The sequence below is a fragment of the Triturus cristatus genome, chromosome 5_1 (genome assembly GCF_964204655.1).
Source record: "Triturus cristatus chromosome 5_1, aTriCri1.1, whole genome shotgun sequence".
Lineage (NCBI taxonomy): Eukaryota > Metazoa > Chordata > Amphibia > Caudata > Salamandridae > Triturus > Triturus cristatus.
In genome coordinates, this window is record NC_140587.1 from 176,611,006 (window position 1) to 176,628,161 (window position 17,156).

Below are 17,156 nucleotides of genomic sequence, written 5' to 3' on the forward strand. Positions count from 1 at the left end.
TTAAAGGCTTCCTGTTGTGGATGGGCAAAGGTAAAAATAGGGGGGGGGATCTGAAAACTGTCTAATCACATCAATACAGAGTCCCTTTCAGATGACCCTTACTGCCTACAGAAATATTCTGGGGTAAGGATTCCATTCGAAATGAAAAACTCCCACAGAAAGAAGTTGGCAACAATACAAAGCAGACAAATCTCCAAGCAGACATAGACAGGGGCAGTAGGGGGGCCCAATACTACATGGCCAAAATGGCAGACTATCCGATGTAATTAATACCCCCGGGGGTGCCTATGCTACAGGTGAAAGGAGCACTAATGCAGCCCAAACTCCCTTTCAAAGATATAAGATGAAAGTTCATGTCATTGTTCACAAAGGGACCAGAAGCCAAATGCTCTTTGCTAACTGCTAATTGCTGCAATGCCACCATCGAGAGCTAGATGCAGTGTCTCCATTATGCCAAACATCCCAACAATTAACTAGGCCACACTCGCTATCATAGTTACATGAAATGTTCTATTTACAATTTCTTTCCTTTATTTCCATTTTGTGTGTTAAAACATTTTCCTTGCTGCTATCAAACTAGGACAGCTGACATTTTCTACCTAGTGGAGAGGATAATCTATCGGACTCTAAAATACTGGGAATATGAGAGTAAGGTTAGATATCCTACCTAACCTGCACATTGGGAGTGTTCCCTAAGCACTAGGAAGCGATGACAAATTAAATGAAAAGGCTGCAATGAGAAAACATATCAAAGGCTAATATACCAAACACCTCTTCATAGTGTCTACATGGTTTAAACAGCTCCTTGTTTAATGTGAATTTCCCCCCTCAATCTCAGTTTAAGATTTTGTAACAGCAAGCAGCAACATTTCATTCTAACCTCCTGATTCGTAAAATATTGGCGACCTCAACAAAATGTAGGTGGAAAAAAGTAATGTCACAATCCGGATTCAGAGAACCCGAGTCAGTAAATATCTGTACCTGTAATAGGAGATAACAATGTGAACAATCCACAAATACGGAGGACTGCCCGGTGGAACTCGTTTTGGGGACGGAATGGGAAAGGTGTTAAGTGGCATGCAAAACGCTATACATGCCTTCGCATGCACAAACATTTTGCAGGCAAATTCCCACTTGGAAACGCACATAAAAGCATTCATTTTAACATCAGTAGTAAGTGTTTTTTTTTACAGGGTGGAAAAAGGGAGTAATCATCCCTATATTCTATTTTGTGTAGAAGGGAGTTTCACCAGAGAGAACAAATGTTCTATGTGCCACAAATACATAACTGTGCACATGTAGATCCATAGTAAGCATATTCAAGCAGATTGCTGGCTATGCAGACAAAATATGCAAGCCCGAGCATGCCAAAGAATGATATGCATAGATTTCCATGAGTAAGCAAGCTAATTCTTTGTGGATCCCTGAAAAATGTTGATCCAGGTAAATCCTAGGCATAAAGCTATGATGCACAGACTAATAACTTTTCAAGAATTCTTACTGAACCGCCACAATTTTATTGTATGGGCCGTAGACCACATAAATGTATATAGAGTGGAGAGGACATCACAGAATCCGTCGATTTCTTTGAGAGTCCCCTTTTACTCTGGCACAGTGGAATGCTTTCTCAGAAAGCAGTGAGAGGGTAAAGCATTAAGAGCCACCCCTATTTTTAGTGCTGTTTGCTTTTCTTAGTGGAGGAGGAGTGCTCTGCTTGGAGAGGGGATGCATCTATTAATTAGAGAATCTTTCATTTCCATTGGCATTCTTCTTGTAATGGCCGTCTGAGCTCTTGTACAAGACGGAAGAAATCTATGTAGCATAGAAAGGACACAAGAGAAACTGCCCCTGTGTGTGGCTTCCAGGTTTTCATTTTCAGCTATTCCTGCCTGTTTCTGGAGACTCAAAGACCCCATACAGTTTTAAAAAGAAAACAGAGAGTGCCTTCATTATACACAAATGTCCTTATTTCGCCAGCAGAAAGAAACCCTTGTCTGTAAATAATGAAATTGTGAAGCACCCTGAGCCCCCAAAATCTGGTCCTTATTAATTTTCAAGGATACAGACAAAAGACGTAGTAAGAATAGCTAGAATGGTGCCAATGGGAATGGATTTCTGAGCATCCTTTAAATCTCCAGAGCGATTGGATCCAGCCATGATGCCTAGGAGGTAGAAGCAAAATGTTAGGACACAGGCAATAGCAAAAACAGGAAAATCCTTTTTCAGGTGATCAGAAGAAAGGCTGGGGCACAGGCAGAGAGGGAACAGCAGCACCTCGTGTATTGCATTTCTAACATTTGACAATTGTTTTATTATCAAACATAACCCATGTTTCAGACTATCTTTCCTCTAAAAAACGGGCACACTGAGCCACAACAATCCCACCCCCTAATCATATTCATGGAAAGAGGGGGTGGAGCCACAATTGGTGTGAACAAAGAAAACTATATTGAATATGCTACTTACCAGTATGCATCTGTTCTTGGCATGTAGGGCTGCTGACATTCATATCTGTGCATAGATCGCCGCCTAGTGTTGGGTCCGGATGATTGCATATTGTTGTCCTGGAAGAGTCTTCAAAGTATCACAAGATAGGTGGCTCCTCCCCTGGACTACAGTTCGCATGGGCATCCTCTCCATCCTCAGATTGTTTTTCGCCATTGTGGCAGTGATGGAGTAGATACAGTAAGTGATGACCATGCTATACAGTAATTCTGAGTGCTGCAGCCGCTACAGGCGCCGGGGAGGAGGGTGGGCGATATGAATGTCAGCAGCCCTACATGCCAAGAACAGATGCATACTGTTAAGTAGCATATTCGGTTCAAAGCATGTGGGCTGCTGAATTCATATCTGTGCATAGATTATATAGCAGTCCCTCCATTAGCGGCGGCTGCCCGTGTCAGCTGCAGCAGTCTGAAAAAGGGTCTTGAGAACAGCCTGTCCTACAGCTGCCTGCTGTTTTGAATGTACATCTACACAGTAGTGTTTAGTAAATGTATGTATAGTGGACCATGTGGCTGCTCTACATATTTCCTCTAAAGGAATGTTCCCTAGGAAAGCCATGGACGCCCCTAACTTTCGTGTTGAGTGGGCTCTTGGGGGAATCGTTAATGTGCGTTTAGCTTTTTCATAGCAAATTTGAATACATTTAACGATCCATCTGGCTATCCCTGCTTTGGAAATGGCGTTGCCCTTGTGTTGTGGAGAAAAGGCAACGAACAGTTGTTTTGTTTTCCTAAAATCCTTTGTTCTGTCTATATAGTACATGAGGGCCCTCTTTACATCTAGTGTATGGAGCATTCTCTCTGCGACATTTTCTGGATTTGGAAAGAAAACAGGCAGTTCAATAGTCTGATTCATGTGGAACTGCGATATCACCTTAGGCATGAATGTGGGGTTGGTACGTAGTACAACTCAGTTTGCGTGAACCTGTATGAATGGCTCTTGAATGGTTAGTGCCTGGAGTTCACTAACTCTTCTCAACGAAGTTATTGCCACTAAGAAAGCTACTTTCCAGGTGAGGCATTGAATCTCACATGAATGTAGAGGTTCAAAAGGTGGGCCCATCAATCTGGTGAGGACCACATTCAGGTTCCATACCGGTGCCGGTGGGTGTGTTGGAGGAATCACTCTTTTGAGTCCCTCTAAGAAGGCTTTGATGGCAGGCACTCTGAATAAAGAGAGGTGCTGCCTGTTCTGAAGATAGGCTGCTATGGCGGTTAGATGTATACGGATGGAGCTGTATGCCAGATTGCATCGGTATAAGTGTAACAGGTAACAGATGATGTTCTGAATGGATGCATTCAGCGGATTAATGTCATTGTTTTTACAGTAAATGACAAATCTTTTCCATTTAGCCGCATAGCAAGCTCTGGTCGTGGGTCTCCTGGCCTCCTTGATGATATTCATAAATTCTGGAGGCAGGTTCAGGTAGCCAAACTCTAAGACTTCAGGAGCCAGATCGCCAGGTTCAGCTGTTGCGGATCTGGGTGCGTAATTTCGCCATGGTTCTGTGTTAAAAGTTTGGGTGTTAGCCGCAGTCTTTGAGGCGGCACCACGGAAAGTTCTAGTAACGTGGTGTACCATGGCTGGCGTGCCCACATTGGAGCAACCAGGATGAGTGTCATTGAGTGTTGCCTTAGTTTGCGTGCCACGAGCGGTATTAATGGCGCTGGGGGAAAAGCGTACGCAAATCTGCCTGACCAGTTCATCCATATCGCATTGCCCTGCGACTGTGGATGTGGGAACCTGGCGGCAAAGATTTGGCATTTTGCGTTTTCCCTTGTGGCGAATAGGTCTATCTCTGGATGACCCCACTGCTGGAAGTACGGTTGGAGTACTGATGGATGTAGCTCCCACTCGTGCATTTGGTGGCTGTGTCTGCTGAGCAGATCCGCTATTTGGTTGTCCTTGCCCGGGAGGTGTTCTGCCATGAGGAACATGTTCCTCTGAATGGCCCACCTCCACATGCTCTGAGCCAGATGAGACAACTGTGGAGAGTGTGTTCCTCCCTGCTTCTGTATGTAGTACATGGCAGTCATGTTGTCTGTCCGGATCAACACGACTTTGTTGCACAAGTGTACTTTGAAAGCCTTCATTGCCAGGAAGATTGCCATCAGTTCCAGAAGGTTGATGTGCATCTTTTGTTGCTGTATCGTCCATAGTCCCTGCACTGTGTAATTGAGTACATGAGCTCCCCATCCGTGGAGAGACGCGTCCGCCGTCAGTATTATTTGTGGAACAGGCTCTTGGAACGGTCGGCCCTTGGAAAGGTTTTGTGGATTCCACCAATGCAGAGAGTTGTATGCCCGACCACTCACCAACACTAGGTCTTTCAACTGTCCTTGAGTCTGATTCCATTGACGTGCCAGGCACTCCTGAAGCGGGCGCATATGTAGTCTCGCGTGCAGGACTATGAAGATGCAGGAGGCCATCATGCCTATCAACTGCATGAACACTCGCGCTGGAAGGGAGTGTTGAGGTCTGAACTTTTTGATCAGCAGTTGCATGCTGTTGATCCTCGCTAAATTTGGCTGAGCTTTGGCTGCCAGAGTGTCTATGGTCGCGCCCAGGTATTGCCATACGTGGGCGGGTTGAAGATGTGACTTTGGATAATTCAGTGAGAATCCCAGATTGTGAAGAAGGTGAATGGTGTGGGATATGTGGCTGGCACACTGCCTGGCTGACTTTGCCTGAACAAGCCAGTCGTCCAGGTAAGGGAAGACGTGAATGTGCTGTCTCCTTAAGTGTGCAGCCACTGTCGCTAGGCACTTGGTAAAGGCTCTGGGCGCCGTTGTTACTCCGAAAGGGGGGACTTTGAACTGATAATGCTGATCCTGTAGAGTGAACCTGAGATATTTTCTGTGTGATGGGTGTATGGGTATGTGGAAATACGCATCCTTTAAATCCAGTGTTGCTAGGAAGTCTCCCTGACTGAGTAACGGCAGAACCTGCTGGAGGGTGAGCATATGAAAATGCTCTGACAGAATGTATTGGTTGAGAGGTCTCAGGTCCAGTATAGGTCTGAGAGACCCGTCCTTTTTTGGGATTAAGAAGTACAGAGAGTACACCCCTGACCCTCGCTGTTCTACAGGCACGAGCTCTATGGCTTCTTTCTGCAGCATACTTAGTACTTCTTGCTGCAATAATGCCAAGTGCTCTGCGGACATAGGACGGTGTTTTGGTGGTATGTTGGGTGGATTGGATGTTAATTCCAGACAATAACCGTACTGGACAATTTCTGTGACCCACCTGTCTGTGGTGATGGATCTCCAGACTGGCAGGAACTGTTGGAGTCTCCCCTCGACCGGTGTTATGTGGGCGAGGGGCAGTGACAAGACGTCACTGTTTGTTATTGGTGGAGGACCTGGTGTTGTTGTGTCCTCGTCCTCTGCCTTTGGTGCTGGATCCACAATATCCACCCCTATTGTTCTTATTATAGGTATTCTGGGTAACTCCTTTACTGTACTGCTGCTGGGACCCCTGACCTCTAGCTGCTCCTCTATTCCCGGGGCGACGAAAGGAGCCACTCCAAAACTGCTGCGACTGTAGAGCCCCCATCGATTTCGCAGTTTCAGTGTCCTTTTTAATCTTTTCCAGTGTAGCGTCAACCTCGGGGCCAAAAAAAAAGTCTGGGTTGACTGGTTGATTCAAGATATTATTTTGAATCTCAGGTTTGAAACCTGATATTCTCAGCCATGCGTGCCTCCTCAACATCACACTAGTGTTGATTGCCCTTGCTGCAGTGTCAGCTGCATCTAGTGCGCATTTGATGGACGCATTTGTAATGAGTTGCCCCTCTCTGATGAGGAGCTCCGCTCCATCTTTGTATTCATCTGGTAGGTGTTCTAGCAGTGTTTCTAGGGTATCGTAGTGTGACCTGTCGTATCGGGCCAGGAGTGCCTGAGTGTTGGCAATGCGCCAGATGTTTGCGGCTTGTGCTGCTATCCTCTTTCCTGATGTTTCTAGCACTTTGGACTCCTTGTCTGGAGGAGGAGCATCACCTGTAGTCTGCGAGTTAGCTCTCTTGCGAGCATTAGAAACTACCATGGAGTCCAACGGCAATTGACCCTTAATGTACGTTGGGTCTCCTGGGGCAGGTTTGTATTTTTTCTCTATTCTCGGGTTCAATACCCGTGCTCTGGTTGTCTCCTTAAAGATGTCCTTAGCATGTTTAATAACCCCTTTTAACATTGGTAGAGTCTTGACCGTTCTTTCTGATGTGGAGAACGTGTCCACCAAGAAATCCTCCTCCACAGAGTCAGAATGAAGTTCCACTCTGTGATTGGCAGCCGCTCTTTCAATGAGGGTGTTAAAAGCAGCAGTATCTTCAGTGGGAGATGGTTTTATATTATAAGGATGAGTGTCAGGAGCATTTTGTGGGTCTCCTGGGTCATTAGGGTCTCCCCATGCTTGATCCTGGTCTTGCTGTTGTTCATCAGGGTCATTATCCACAGGATAAGTGGTATCATCCTCGGTATAGCCCTCTCCTGCATCCGCCTCCGAGTGTGTGGGAGAAAAGGATGGTGGTTCCTGATCATAGGTGTGGTAAGGTTCTACAAGCACTCGTGTCGAACCTGACGCCATTTTCCTTTTTAGTGGAATTTTGTATGAGTCCAAAGCCTTTTCTGGAACAATTCTCCGCTTGCGGAACAACAGCCTACCAGTGTCGGCGTCGATAAACTGGTCCTGTGAGTCTTCGACATCGGTTCTTTCCGTGGACACTGTTCTTGGTTGTTCGATACTCTTCCTAAGTTCGAACATCTTCAGTGCCCCCGGTGGTGGCAATCCAAACTTGATCGGTGCCGGCGCCGAGTGAGCCTTGGCGACTTTGTGCGGTTCGGGACCCGCTTTCGGTTCGAGAGTGGCCCGTTCCCTGATGCGCTTTAGGGACTCCGACACCTGTTGCAACGTGAAGGTAGACGGTGCTTTGGAACCGACAGGCTCTTTGGAGACAGGCCTCGACGCGGTCTCCGGTTTCTTTCCAGTCTTCGGGTGTTCGATCCAAAGTTTGGGATCGACGCCTTGTTGATCCGGTATTTTGGCAGTCTCAGCACTCTTCGGTGTTGATGTAGTCGGATCGACCACCTTGACCTTGGTCCCCCAACCTTCGGTGCTATAGGCCGTTGCGTCTTCTCGGGACCGAGGGCCTTCTTCTGTTTCTCGGTACCGAAGTCCTTCTTTCTATGGTCGGCTCTGACGTCCTTCTTCGGTGTCGACGGATTGGAGGGCTTCGATGCCTTCGATCCGACCTGAACCAGTTGCACTTTCGGTTTCGATTTGACCGGTGCTGGTTTTGGTTTCGATTTCACGGAATCGACTCCAGTCTTTTTCGATATTTCTGGCTCTTTTGAAATGTTCGAAGCCGGGCCTTCAGGCGGGGCTGTAGAACGATCCGACTGATCTTGGGTAAGGCCCGCAGGCGATCCCTCGACCTGAGCCTTATCAAGACTATCTCCCTCGGCCTCCGCATCGACGGATTGGCCTAGCTCCTCGCCTTTGCTATCTTCCTCGGCCCCAAGGGCGTCATCGTCGTCTCCTACCTCGTCGACGACGTCTTCGTCCTCGAAGATCTCCTCATCATCGTCGTCATATTGGGATTCATGCTCCGAAGCATGGCTCGAGTCTATCTCTTCGACGCTCTCGACTTCTTCATCCTCGGTGCTGAATATGTTAACCGGGTTAGGCGCCGATTTTTTGGCCTCCAATCTAGCCGCCCGTCTATTCCGAAGGGTCTTCTTCGACCGGAACCGGGCGCAGGCCATACACCTGGACTCATCATGATCCGGTGATAAACATTTGTTACACACCGGATGGACATCAACGTGTGGATATTTTGCGTGACATAGAGGACATCTCTTGAAGGGAGTCCTCGATTCCATCTTCGAACGTTGATCGATGGTCGGACCGAAACTCGGTCCGAGAAGGGTGAATAAGTCCGAGAACGAGTATAATAATTTATCGATACCGAACGCAAACAATACCGAAGATATCTAAAGACTTTTGGCCTTAAATATAGTTTTCCTAACTTGAGCTAAGATAAGCACATCCGAACCCAATGGCGGAAAAAAACAATCTGAGGATGGAGAGGATGCCCATGCGCACTGTAGTCCAGGGGAGGAGCCACCTATCTCGTGATACTTCGAACACTCTTCCAGGACAACAATGTGCAATCATCCGGACCCAACACTAGGCAGCGATCTATGCACAGATATGAATTCAGCAGCCCACATGCCTCGAACACTCTTTTATGCCTTATACACAGCATGTTTTTACTTTTCTGTTTTCACGGCCCAAAATATTTAACAAATTCAGTAAATTTCATCACAATTATTCAACTATTTGGGGATGTCTGAGTAGTCATGGACATGCTATGAAGACAAATTAAACATTGTACCATGGTTCTCCTGACAAAATCAAACATTCTATGAGTGATAATATGAAATGATAAAAGCAAAGCCGATCACAGCAGTCTTTTCAGGTCTCCAAATGAGCACCACTAACTATAAGCTTGTCCTGAAATCCAAGCACCACATACCTGTCACAGACGGAAAGAAGATTCCAACTAAAAGAGTGAAGGAGGTAGCGACGTCTGCAAGAACATAGTCTTGGTTCGTAGCACCCACAGCATCCACAGATTTGGCAGAGGGCTTCTCGATGATATCACCTTTCTGAAGATAAAAGCTCCACAGGTTCTCTAGAGAGGTCGGATAAAGAATGAAGGACCTAACTAAGCAGCAAACAACTGAGAAAGACAAGACTGAACAGAAAGACATAGTTCAGGCTGGAAGCCAGGACAAAGTTGCTCTTACCTGTAAATATACCACTTGCCATTCCAGGAATGCCCTCAATGACTGTGACATTGTTATGAACAAAGTATTCATCACAGGAAGCGTTTAGCTGGTTTTTGGAGGGGCAAAATAGGTTCCAGAGTTGAGTGGGCACAGTGATATTATCCTTCTCCTCAGTCTTGGCACAGACATCTATGTGACGCTGGGAGAGTGTACGGTTTCCAAGCAGGCATACACTAGGAGAAAGCAGACAATAAATTACAAATTGAGAACAGTAGGCGGAAGTGAAAGATTGATATCAGACAGCCAACAGTAGGCAGAAAAAGGGACTAAGAATCAAGATATTTAATTGGGGAGAAGAGATTTATGCAGAATTTATGTGGGAAACAGAAGAAAGCAGCTCAAAGAGAAATGGGAATTAGGGATATTTGTCTCACCCAAGACTAACAAATTAGCTCACAGTGGCTAAGTAAGACGGATAGTAAAACTACAGATTTATGTACTAGCTTCTCCAAAATTGGCATTAGATCACACAGAGTGATTTAAACAATGAAATAACAGATTTGATTCTGCACCCACTTAAATGGACATTTATTCACACGTCATAAAGACAGTGAAATCAAATAGATTGAAAGAGCAGGAAAATGTAGCTTAAAATAAGTATCCTAAATTGTGCAATATATTAACACAAGAATGCCCAAAGAATGAAATAATCGAAAACGTGCCTTTTCTTAAACATGCAAATTAACGTGTAGCATGTTTTTTTTTCATAGTAAGCATCCATTTCTATTGTAATTATATTGTCAAGCCAGACTAGGCTAATTTATTTCTCTACTTCTGCCCTGCCTTCTTTTTTAACTTTCTCCTTAAATAGATGCCTTTAGAAGATGCTGAACAGTGCTGTAATAAACAAATAGTTCTCGTTTAACATGGCATCTTTGTAGAATGTGCTGACTTTAAAAATGTAATGCTTTTTTGTTCAAGCTACATGTTCTCATCGTATTTAGTTAGATTTTAGTTGCTACATATTCACAATAATGAATTCTAAACAGTATATTAAAACACTGGTGTATGCAGGAAACTGTGAAGCTCATGACTTAATTCTGTAAAAATTACAACTAGAATGTTTCTGCTCTAGAATAGTTCATTGTCACACAGTGGAGTTCTGAATAGATAGTAATTTAGACTGTAGGGTTCTCGTGGGACCTCAGAGTGAATTTAACGCACATTAATGTTAGCAACTAAGTAGACGACCTGTAGATAATATCTTGCTGACTTTGTACGTTTACCGTGGGAATGAAGACAGCAGCAGACCATCGGATGATCCTTTTCCATGGTTCGAGATGACCTAACACTGGTGTGGATAGATACGTGTCTTTGTATTTAAAATATGTGTTTCTTGTTAGATTGGAGAGAGTGTTCTTACACCGGCCTCTTGAGCTCGCTCTGACGGCTTTTATGCTGTCCAAACTGGCCCAGGCTATTTTCTCTGTGACAGTCATTTTTTCTTTACCCCTTTTCCCCTATTTGCTATAAGGTACTGCAGACAGTGATTTTTAAATTCTTAAATGGTTATAGCTACTGAGGTGCCTACTTTCCTAGCTTAACTTCCAGCCGTTGCTACTGCGACTGTTTGCTGATGCTGTTTTGAGAGAGTAAATTCAGACGAGTTTCCAGGACTACTCTTCATGAGGAGTTCAACTACAATCCGATGCTATTTCAATGCTCCTTTAAAACTCACTCTTTTCTGCAAGGACTCTTTATGGGTTCTGGTAGGGTAGAATAGGGGCTTAGTATTGTCTTTACAGAACACGCTGTAATGTTCTTGCTTGTCTTTAAGCATTATTATTTCTTGATATTTCTGTAAACAGATTGATCAAATTTCTAATTTGAATAAAGATACCTAAACAAAATACTAAACTCTTAAAGACCAATAAATGTTTTTGAACTATATTAACCCCTTGAGTGCCCCGCCCTTTCCCCGCCCTGTGCCGGCCCTTTCATTAGCGGGCGGGGTTCATGACGAGATAGTCTCGTCATGGGCACAGCGCAACCGCGGCCCATGACGAGACCATCTCGTCATGGGCACTCAAGAGGTTAAAACTCATTTTTGACTAAATATCATAAGTTGAGTTTAATGAGATTCTGGTGACTTATGCTCCATTCTGAAACGGTGGCAAAGATCCAGGTGACCTGATGAACAAAGCGCAGAGTTGGAGACTACCTTTGTAAGTCAAGGGCTGAAGTGATTTAAGTATAAAGTATTTCGCACCAGCAAATGACATCAATCACATGCAGGATGAGGATAGGCAGTGAAATCACAGATATGAATCATGTGCCCCGTGAAACAGAGATTAACTCCTTTTGTACAAGAAGAACGACAATGAAATCCTTATTAGTTCATAGTGCGACAAACTGTGACTGGATATCCTGGTCTGGATTCATGTATCTGTACTGCAATTAACATTAGCTTAACATAACATTAAATTAACAGTGAACAAGAAATATTAAACTGAATCCTTGCACCCCTCTTCAATGGAAAATAGGTTACATCGTTGCCCAGGACTATGGCACAGAAATCACTGATTCTATTCCAGTGCCTATTTTGTACATTGTATATACATTGTATTATGACTTGTATACGTACGGAAAGTTAGGTGGTGCAAATGAAGACTTTATTGCTCCAGCATAAATGGCAAGGATGGACACAATCACGCAAGCCAGGAACAAGGAGGCAAACTTGTTGACATACTTGACTCCAACAAAAACCACAAGAGCCATTATCACTAGGAAGATGGAGCCATAGATACGCATGTTATTCAACATGGCTGCTGAGCTCTCTCCATCTTCGTTGGTGTCGAAGATTTTAGCCTCTGGAGCAATGTACACCTGCAAAGACAAGCAGAAAAGGGAAGTGTTAAACTCTAAAGTAAAAAACTACTTAATATTCCTGACATAATCATAACATTTTGATATGATGGGAGCAGACAACAAATAGTACTATCATATTTCTAAAAATGTAGTACTAACTACTAGTTTGGCGTTCTGTTTTTTGGAACAAGTATAAAGAGCTGAATTTATTCCCTTTTTTGTATTGATTTCAGTACATTACCTGAATCTAAATAGAATATTATGATCAAACGGAGTAGCAATGTTGTAGTAAGGAGGTTGCTAATGTGGAACAATAGTGAATTTTGCAACGATTTATTGCTTTTTTTTTTAATAACAAAGGCTAAGTAGTAATCAAGCACCTTTAAAGTCATCTAGCCTAGAAAGCTTATTGGCCCATACCGAAATCTGCACTTTCGCTTTGAAACAGAAAAAAGAACTAATTCTTCCTGCGGTCCCATGAGAAGGCTGTTACTCTATACAGCATCCCTGTGCTCGAGGTCTATTAATACAGGTATCTTTCTTATCGGCATGGTATCTTTTAATGTATCAGGTGAAGTGGTCCTGTCTGCGTCTCCCTTGCTACTGTCAGCCAGTGAGGCTGGGAGAATGCTAGGAGCATGGTGGGTGTGTGCTGGGGCTGGGGGTAGAAGTGAGGATCCTGACCCTGATTTTACACCAAGCTGCTGCGGACATCTGCCCCTGCTGCTGTCAGTTTTTCTTCAGCAACCTCAGACGCAGACCACATGACACATTGCTAATGTGACATCTAACTGTGGACCCTTTCAGAACACTAAAAGTGCATGCCATTGAAAGTGAAGTTAGAGGGCAGCGATGAATCTGCAGATACAAAATCCACCAAAAGGAGCATTACCAAAGGAAAGCAGCTCGTGATGGATATTTCTAACTATGGGCTCCTTATCTTTTGACCCGATACCAAAGCACTACCTCCAAAAAGGGGGTCCTGCGGAGTGGACTTAGACAAGGACTAGCAAATTAAATGGCACTCCCTGCCAAAGGCAGTAATGGCAGGTGAAGGTGTATACTTGTTCTCATGCAGCAGCCTGGAAGATGTTTAACACTAAATCCCCCCTAGCCAGCCCCATACAGGTGGCCTAGGCTTTGGTAGAATTAGCCTTAAGGCATTCAAGGGGCTTCCTTTTGGCCAGAGCGTGGCACGTTTTCATGCACAGAGCAATCCTGTACCAGTTTATCTTTGAAGGAGGAGAGAAAGGCCTTCAGAGTCAAACAGGTGGAACGAAGCTCAAATAGGTTGACGTGGTGCCTCTGGTGCAAGGTCCCTATTATTCACCTAGTCTAGATGACTGCTCAATCACAGGGACAACTCATCCATCACTACACCTCTGAACCCAAAGCCTATCCAGAAGAAAAGAGTTAAGAATGTGGGTAAAACACATTGATTTATCTGCTGTTAAGGCCCTTTTCTTCCAATGTCACTCATTAAAGCATATTCTTTATCTCTTTTCATTTCCTGCCCAGGTACTGATTCTTAATACCTTTGTGTCGGCATGACTCAATTACTTGAACTCGATCTATCTTGGTCTTCATAAGTACTTGATCCGTAAATGGTAGTTGTAGGAAGGTGGATATCTGACTATGGTTACCCCCAACTTTTTGCCTAGTGTCTAGCTGGTTTTTCGACTTAGTTGGCCTGAGATCCTGCCATTCAGGGTCTCAGGCTGTCTGCTCTCTTTAAAATGGACTCCATGTACCCTAGGTACATACACAATTGGTAAGGATCACCTTATTGGACCCTGTACAGTGTACCCTAGGTACCCAGGGCATAGGTGTACCCTAGGCCTCCCAGGGGCTGCAGCATGTATTATGCCACCCCTGGCCTGGCCTTCCAATCAGACACAACAGACTGATCACTCAGCTGGGGCAAGGTCGTGTAATCACCCCTTGCTTAGATATAGTATACCTATATCTATCCTTAAAATAGACACATGTGTACCTATCAGCCACTCCTATGGCAGGCCTTAACAATCCTGGAGGCAGAGTGCTTGGTAACATGTGAGATGGTGCTCTAGCATGAGCTGAGCCTGTCTGCAGCTTTCGGAACCATGTCCTTATAGCTGTTCTATGATATAGCCTACCATATACTCTTAAAGTGCCTTATAATCTTAAACGGTTATGGTAACTATGGTTTCGCTTTATCAAAACATGTCGTGTAAGGGGTCTAACACTTTGGAATAATACCCCCATACCATTTCTGGTGATGAGGATATTATCCCCCCCTTCTAGAGGGAGAGACATGTTAAAATCCTACTTTGCTGTTTAACTCTAACCAAAGCCTCAGCATCACAAAATGGATGCTGCTGCCACAGACACGAGTCTGACCTCCTGCTGTTGGGAGTGATCCCAGCAAGGGAGGCTTGGACAATAGGTTTCCTGCTTGGGGAGGTGTTAGCACCTCCCCAGACAGACTTTAGTGTATTGGGGCAGGGAGGGCTGAAAGGAATGAGACATGCCTGGGGCACACAAGGTGTCCCATGCATAGTCCAGTTCAAACCGGTGCTGGGGCACTCCAGCCCCAGTCCTGGCGCGAAACTGGCCAAAGGGAAGGGGGTGTAACCACCCCCCTCCCAGGTCCCACCCATGAGGCGTGACCTAGCAGGCAACCCAGCCCCCCAGATTAGTATAAGTGTGGTAGCTGGGCCCCAGGAGATTAGATTATCCTGAACCTGCAACTTGAACAGAAACTCTGGACCTTCGACATTCGACGAAAGAAGAAGACTGAAGAATCTCCCTTGTGGCCAAGGAGTGGCTACCCTGTGCAAACAGGCACCATCAAGTGACTACCCTTTGCTTTGCTGAAGTTCTACGAGGGACCGACTGCAGAGCCCGACCAGAGCCTTGACTTCCAGACTTCTCCGACCCTGATCCACATCCACAGCCGAGCTGAGATCCGTGGAGGCGACGAGAGACGTGGGACCGGCTACCTGGGAAAAGTGGCGAGTATCTTCCAGCGCAGCTTCTGAGGTACCCTCGAAGTTGTGCACCGGGGATTGAGAAGCCCCAACCCCAAGCACCATCTGCACCGAAGATCAGCCCCCCACACTCCACGAGTCCTGCGTGGGGCCCTTCTGCATTTTCCTGCTTGCCGCGTCTTGCCCGTTGGCTAGCGGCCTTTGTTACGACACACCTTGAAATTTTCACTGCTGGTTTGGCTCCTCCAGACTGGCTCCCGCTTCTTTGCAAAAGAGAAGCACCCCAGACCTTCCTGGTCTGCACCAGAAGCAAGTCCTCCGTTCTTCGTGGGTTCCGCTTGCCAAGGCTTGGTGAGTCCTAGTTCGACTTCGACGCCGCCAACAGCAAGAGCCTTCGTGGGACAGCTCGCCTCCTGGTCCTGGTCGTCCTCGACGTCTCCTGGTACCCGTGGCTGCAGCGACAAGCTTCACCCTTCACCTGCAATCTTCACGACATCGCCTGGTTCCTTCCTGGTTCCACGTGGTCACTGGCTAGTGACCTTGACTCTGTCCCTTCTGCTTGCAGGTATCCTCTCTTCTTGATCCCAGCCTTGGGATCCACCGGTCACTCTTCACTGACTGCCTGTCAGCAACTTTCCTTCAGGCATCCATAGAAGTCCACAACGAAACCCGACGCAAGTTCACACCTATGCACCCGCAGCCTGTGGGCTAGGTAACTTGGGTACTTCGGTGCTCACAAGGGTAGTGACTATCCTAGGGTCTAGTTTCCGAGTCTCGACTCTCTAGCTGCTTCAGAAGTGTCCTTAAACTGTTAATTTCTAACTGCTAGTAATTCTATCGACTTTTACGCATTACGCGTGAGTGTTTCCACTCTGCACCTGAATCCCGTGGGCCTCCCACTTCCTAACTGTTGCTAGTGTAGTGTAGCCCCAGCGATTCCCTAGGACTAGGCCTATCCTATTTCCGTGACAGTGGTCCTTATACCACTTCTTTAGTATATGGTTTGCGTGGCCCCTAGGGCCTAACTGTATTACTTACCTGTGTGACTTAATGTATGCTTGAATAAGACTGTGTTGTACTTACCTCTTATCTCATAAAGAGTGCTGAGGGTTTGACTAGAATAAATACACTTTATTTTATATATATATATCTGTTGTGGTGTCCTTTCATTTGGTATTCAAGGGATTATATATGGTATCACAGCTGGCTTCACATGCCATTCAGAGTTTAGCCTAAGACTGCTCTTGTCCATGCTACCACTAGGATAGCTGGTCTATAAGGTTGACTTTACAACCAATCACCATAAGGGTTGTTTGGACTGATATAAGGTGTGCACTAGAACTAGTGACATCCTACATCAGGCCAACTTCTCACATTGGTGAGCAGCGGTTGGGATCTGAGCTTGCTGTTGTAATACCATTGCAATCTTGAGATACTAAATTGAAAGATCACACAGATATTGTTTAGGTACATATAACATAGATTATAATACTTAAGTCCTACTGGACTTGGTAGTTGTAGGTTGAAGGGAGTAACACACCCTGACTACAACTACTAGAGAGGTTTAGTAGATACAACTAGTGTAGGTAGGTGCACACACCACACCCTCACTAGAATCATGTCCCTGAATGGAGATCACACTGATACTCCCTCAGGAGAGGAGAATCCTAGACAGATTCCCTCTAGATATGATGCATTCACTTTCCAGGAGATGAGACAACTGTGTACCTCCAGGAGATTAAAACAGGGTTCCAACCCTACCCTTCGACAGCTAGTGGAGCTTCTGGAGGCCTATGATGCTGAAAGAGCTGCCAAGTATGGTGCCATAGCTGTAGATAAGGGCCTCCCCTCCACAGAAGAGACCCCTGACTTAACTGATACAGATGAGTTAGAAGAGACCTCAGAGGAAGAGGGAGGTAGCACGACCCCAGTCAGAAGACTTAGTCAGGCTAACTTAAGCTTGCATGGGAGCTTGCATGGGAGCTTCCCTTACAGGCCCCCAAGTAATCTTAAAAAGAGAGATAGG

The 17,156-nt window shown here is 45.5% G+C and overlaps 1 pseudogene across 1 annotated transcript in view; it reads right to left on the reverse strand.

The window, feature by feature from the left end:
• LOC146830586 (solute carrier family 12 member 6-like) overlaps positions 1–17,156 on the reverse strand; it is a 1,160,668-nt pseudogene that overhangs the window by 525,865 nt on the left and 617,647 nt on the right. Inside the window, exons 7-10 of the transcript XR_014961448.1 lie at positions 11,938–12,179; positions 9,312–9,526; positions 9,038–9,196; positions 2,064–2,162 (exon numbers count right to left, since the gene is read on the reverse strand). The product of XR_014961448.1 is annotated as a solute carrier family 12 member 6-like (transcript). The remainder of the gene's footprint in view (positions 1–2,063; positions 2,163–9,037; positions 9,197–9,311; positions 9,527–11,937; positions 12,180–17,156) is intronic.